This window comes from Macaca mulatta, chromosome 1, assembly GCF_049350105.2.
Source record: "Macaca mulatta isolate MMU2019108-1 chromosome 1, T2T-MMU8v2.0, whole genome shotgun sequence".
Classification (NCBI taxonomy): domain Eukaryota; kingdom Metazoa; phylum Chordata; class Mammalia; order Primates; family Cercopithecidae; genus Macaca; species Macaca mulatta.
Genome location: NC_133406.1, coordinates 19631311 through 19637023, shown reverse-complemented (window position 1 = coordinate 19637023; position 5713 = coordinate 19631311). Strand labels below are relative to the sequence as shown.

At 56.4% G+C, this 5713-nt stretch overlaps 2 long non-coding RNA genes across 2 annotated transcripts; both read right to left on the bottom strand.

The window, feature by feature from the left end:
* Positions 1–263: 263 nt before the first annotated feature.
* LOC144340236 (uncharacterized) lies at positions 264–2423 on the bottom strand. The gene is made up of 2 exons (XR_013416077.1): positions 2166–2423; positions 264–1052 (listed from the first exon to the last, which is right to left on the bottom strand). It is a non-coding gene; the product is annotated as an uncharacterized LOC144340236 (long non-coding RNA).
* Positions 2424–3146: 723 nt separating this feature from the next.
* LOC106994974 (uncharacterized) lies at positions 3147–5204 on the bottom strand. The gene is made up of 2 exons (XR_001441679.3): positions 5105–5204; positions 3147–4514 (listed from the first exon to the last, which is right to left on the bottom strand). It is a non-coding gene; the product is annotated as an uncharacterized LOC106994974 (long non-coding RNA).
* Between the last annotated feature and the right edge of the window lie 509 nt (positions 5205–5713).

Sequence of the window (5713 nt, the reverse complement as noted above, 5' to 3'; positions counted from 1 at the left end):
GTGGATCACTTGAGGTCAGGAGTTCGAGACCAGCCTGGCCAATAACGTGAAGACCCGTCTCTACTAAAAAATACAAAAATTAGCCGGGCGTGATGGTGTATGCCTATAGTCCCCGCTACCTAGGAGGCTGAGGCAGGAGAATCTCTTGAATCCGGAGGTGGAGGTTGCAGTGAGCCTAGATTGTGCCACCGACTCCACCCTGGGCGACAGAGCAAGACTCCATCTCAAAAACAAACAAACAAACAAACAAACAAATAGAATTCACCACAACTGATTCTTTAGTGTGATGGCTATAGCAAGGTAACATATGGTGTTAACAACAAGGGGAACTGGGTGCAGGATATGTGGAAACCTATGTCCTACCAGGGCAACTTCAAATTTTTCTGCAAATCTCAAATTTGCCCAAAATAAAAGTTTATTTGAATAAAAGCTCAAGCTCTAATTGAGGTTTTAAAAAATGTATCCTTTAAAAAATGCATTCAATGAACTCACATGTAGAACTTCACCTGCTCAAGGCACTGTTCCAAGTGCAGCACAAATGTTAATTCCTCATTGTGGTATTGTTATCACATGTAACCCCTCGGCTGCTGTCTGGCTCAGCCGGACATTCTCCTCCACTTACTATCTTACCTCTCAGCTCGTGTTTATAGCCTGTGGTCGGCACCATATCAACCAAGGTTGGTCTCAGCCCCTGCTCTGATCACCATCAAAAAAAAGTGTTGCGTCCTCCACACACCTCCCCAAAACCAAACAAAGGCCATTCACAAAAGACCTCTGTGTGTATCAGTTGTCTCTGCTGTTTCAGAAGCAGTGGTTGGGCTTCTCCACCAGACAGAGAGCCTGGCCTCTGACCCCTCCCCCCTCTCTCCTCCCCTCCCGCCCTGGTCTCTAGGTTTAGTTCATGCTGAGGTTGGTCGCTTCTTTCATCCACTGTCTCCTACGCAGTCCGTGCCACGGGGGAGAAGTTTTTCACAAGTGTCCTTTCTTCCCCACAGTGAAGAGACGTGCCCTGAGTCTGGAGTTCAACAGGCAAAATACGGCGTGAACAACTCCTGCACACAAAAAAGGCCCCGAGTTAACTCTGCTGCATAGGCGAGGGGGGCACCGCGCCGCCAGTCGGGGACGCAGAGCGAGCGCGTCCTCTGGGATCTGAAGGCCGCCCCCATCGAAACAGGCATTCGGGGACCTGAGCGTCCCGGAGCTGTGGAGCGGCAACTGAGGCAGGAGCTCAGAGCTGGGGGGAAAGAGAGATCCTGGAAGTGATTAACGTGCCCCTTGCTTTACAAATGTGGCAGATAAAGCCCGAGAGGGAGCCCTGGTTCCTGAGGGGCTGTCCTGGGAGGGAGCGAGGTGGGGAGGGGGAGCAGGCCCTGCCCGGAGCGCCCCGCGGACTGAGCATCTGGCGTGCGCGGCGGAGGGGTTACCGCGGGGAGGTGACACCCTAGGGTGGAGAGGGCACGCAGATGAGCCTGGCCTGACGGGTGCCTGCTTTGGGGAAAGCGGTCTGTGGAGGGAGGGCGGGCGATCGCAGCCCCACGCGGGTTGTGGTGCTGCAGCTCCGCGCCGCAGGAAAGGCACCCTAGCCGGATTCGCCCTGGGATGCCCCAGCTGGGCGCACTCACGCGGCTCTCCAGCGGCTTCTCGGGAATTCGCCTCCAGGGCAATCAGCTCTTCACACAAACATTCGAACCAAGGTGAGGAGCGATCAGAACCAACCAGATCTGCTTTGCAGGCCTGGCCAGGGCCCTAAGCCCCCACCCTCCCGCTCAGAGGCGGGAGAGGCCGAGGCAGCGCGAACCCGCCCCACCGGATCAGCTCCAAGGCGCCCTGTTTAGCGTTACCTCTACGACCCTGGGATGGGCCTGGGCAAGGGCTCGCTTCCCCTGGCTAAACGCAGTCAATGAAGGGGGTTCACTTGCCTAAATACGCCGGGCCCTGCCCGTATCCCCCGTGCAAAGACGCAGGGCCCCTCTCCCTCCAGTCAATGGTCCTGAGGCTTCGGAAAGGGCGGGAGAGTTCGCTTTCCTCCCAGCCCGAAGCTCAGCCTAACAGGGACCTACTTGTGGCGCCAGGTGGCCTCTGCCCTGGATGGGCCCCCCCCCCGACCCCTCCAGGAGCAGTAGGTCCCGACATTATCCACCCTGGTAAACTTGCCCGTATGTTACCAAGAGGAGAAAGCTGTTAGACCCTTGTCAGCCGTGAGCTAAGATAATCTAGAGAACAGAAAGGATCCATCAGGTGCAGGGTGCCGGAGGGACATCTGAGCAAGGCAGGCCGCATGAGGCCTCAGGGACAGTGGGGATGAGAAGTGGCACCTTCTTCATTCTGCCTGGAAGCAGGCAGTGGGCCAGGTCTCTTTCAGCCGGGCTGAGGACCCTGGACAGAGCTCAGGTTCCCGATACAGTTCCTCCACAGAATGGGGTGGGAATCCGGGTGGGAATCCGGGTGGGCCCCACCCACTGAGGCTCACCCAGGCTGCAGGAATCCCTGGGACCTAATTATACACACAAATCAGAAAGCGGGCCGCAGGCCCTGGCCATGCAAGGAGAGAAAGAAAGCTGACGCCTGTCCTAGCCTGTCCCCACTGGCTTGCCCTAAAAGCAGCAGGGCGTCTGGTCCCAGAGCCCAAGGACTCACTGGCTGGGCAGCCAATAGCGCCCTATATCAAGAGGATGAGCATGCTGCAGGGAATGGCAGGCATGTGGCCCAGCTGTCACAGTGAGCACAGCCCCGTGGGCCCGCCCCGGCTGCCTGCTTCAGGCTTCTCCCACTCCACAGCCTCCTTCCTGTCCCAGGCTCTGGAGCCAGCAGAGGAGCTGCGGTCAGACCAGCTCAGGCACTGTCAGCCTAGTTAGGAGGACCAGGCAGCTGTAGGGAGGGGAAGGGGAATAAATGCAGCCTGATAATGGGGAGCCTGTGAAAGGAAACATGAGGAGGTCGAGGTCGCTTAGAGGCGAGCAAAGGTAAAAACCTGCTTATGGAAGGTGGAGGGTACCGTTCTCAACACTGGCTCTGACTGACGGGATCTAGAGGGAAACACTCCCTTTTATCTCCCACCCAGGAAGGAGTCTGAGAGCTTCCATGCCCCAGACTTGCCCACCATCCCCACCACCACATCCCCTCCGAACATTCCGTGACACTAGAGACACAGGCTCCATGACTTTATGATCAACCATCAGCCTTGTTTTTCAAAGCTACTCAATGGGAATACGTCTAGCTTTCCTCCCAAGCAGGCGGCTCATTAAGTTCTTGGCCCCGGAGGAAAGATCCTTTCACCCAGTTCAGGGTGGACAGAGATGCCAGGAGACTCGCTGATCAGTCACCAGGCCCTCCCTGAGCCAGCCCTGGGTGTAAGGACCTACATGGGCTCCTAAGGGGCACGTTATAAAGGACACTTGGTCACTGCTCTCAAGGAGTACCTGAGATTAACAAGACGTAAGTCAGAAAGCTGGTGCTGAGGGAGGGTGTCCAAGCAGTTCAAGGCTACCTTCTGCCCAGAGTCGCGGACCCCACGCACACAGCTCCGTGTGCTTGTGGAGGAAAGGCAAAGCAGTTTGAATTCCTGATCAGAAGGGTGGGGAGCACAGTGTGAAGTGAGCTCCCAGGCCTCCCTGGAGCCAGGCACCTGAGGCACTGAGAGACAATGTCCCTGAGAAGGGACCAAAGTGCAGAGAAGGGCGGGGTGGTGCAGGGGATGGGGGAGGGTGGCACAGGAGAGCACAGGGTATGCACTGGGGCCGTGGGCCCAGGGAGCTCCCAGGCAGGGTCTGGATGCTCTTGTCTTTCCCCCAGAGCATGAGAACCCTGGGGAGATGCCCACCAGAGCCGCTCTCCTGGCTCTTACGTTTGGGTTTAAAGCTGTGCTTATTGTCAAAGCGGCTGGGGGAAAGAACAAGCCCTTTGTCAGAGGCCCTCTTCTTCCTTCTATGTTCAGGCAGAGTGTGGGAAGGAGAGGACAGCTGACACCCAGGAGCCTCCAGAAAGGAGAGGTCTGTGACATGGCCAGATGTCCCCACTCTAGGCATGGTCCTCGGGCCCTTGGAGCTATGCTGGGGCCAGGACTCTGCTTCTGCATGCAGTTAGGCCCTGGGAACCTGCGTCTCCAGCATCTTGCTCTGAACACGGGGATTCTTCCTGAGGACAGATCAGACATGTGCCCATGCCTCTTCTCCACCAAACCCAGGAGCTGGGAGAGAACAGCAGGGCCGGCATCCATCCCAGGCACACAGGAGCACACATCAGCTCTGGCTGCCCATCTCTCTCTGAGCATTGCAGAAAGGGCGGTGCCGCAGAGCTCCCAGCTCACCCCAAGTTTCTCTTAGCAAAAGAAAACCTGAATTATCCTCTTCTGAATTCTCCTCTTCTGAGTACTTTGAAGGCAGCAGGATGTCCATGTTCACCATTCACCTTCTGGTTTGAGCTTGTCCGCGGTTCTAGCAGGGAATGGTATACACTTGACCACAGAACATTTGTCCTCTGTCAGAGAAGATCCTCCTCTTCCAGCCAGCACGAAGCTTCAGGAGAGATTCACATGGAGCAGTGAGGGAGGAAAGGGATGCCTGCCTAAGCCAGCAGGTGTCAACCCATTTGAATCAACCCTCTGCAGAAGGGTAGCCCCAGGCCTCGTGCCTGTCATTCGCTCTGATCATCTATTATGTGCACCGCACGATAGCAGCAGCCCCCCACCATCTGTTTAGGATCCTTATTATGTGGGTGTCACATGTAAGTGCCTATTAGCACAGCTTCCCTGAGCCCCTCCTGCAGCTGCTACCACCCTTTGGTGCCAAAGCCCAGGCGGTTGCTCTGGTTGACACTCTGTTCTCCTTCCCAGAACCCTGATTACTGCTGGGAGGGCTGGCAACTCCCCACAGCCCTCTAGAGCAGCAGCTGAAAGCGCCTGGTTATTAAAAAGGCGAAGAGCTCCTGATAAGAGAGAGGGATCGCTTTATAATTCCTATGTAGACTTCTAAATTATTCCCTCAGCCCTCATCCTCTGCCACCAGATTCCCCTCCACCAGTTGGAAGGCTTAGTTAACGAGTCAGATATGAGCAGGCGCTGATATAAAAATAGAGGCAGGCAGTGGGAGCTGGCACTGTGACTCACCGTGTGGCAGGCGTGGGGCTCTGCAGACAGCTGCAGGCCTTCTGCCTTCCCCCTCGGCCTCCTCCTCCCCTCACCTATCTCTCCCTGTCCCCTCCTCCCCTCTCCCGCCCCTCCCTCTCCTCCACTCTCCTCCCCTCCTAGTTCCCTCTCCCTTCCTTCCCTTCCTTCCGTTTCCTCCCCTTTCCCTCTCTCTTCTCCTGTCCCTCTCCTTCATCTCTCCTTCCTCCCTCTCCCCTCCCCCCTTCCCTTTCCAGCACCAGAGCACAGGCCTTCGAACAGACCCTGGGTCCAGCCAGGCTATTTGAGCAGGTTTCTCATTTATCATTTACATTCCCTTGAGGCAGTGAGTCAAATGGGAGGGAATGCTGAAATAGCACAGACTCTCATTCTCCTGTGGGCTTTTTGAGTTTTCTGCAGAGAATATTCTAATGACCCTCCCTGCTAGCCCCAAGGCTCCAACAGACTGAGAGGAAGTAAAAAGCCTGGGACCCAGGTCATCCCGCAATCTCAGGCCCAGCCTGCCCTCCTCTCCCCACTAGGCACGCCATCTCCAGGGCTCCCATTCTGACTGGTTCCCCACACCAGTCAAAGCTCCCAAAGGAAGGTGCC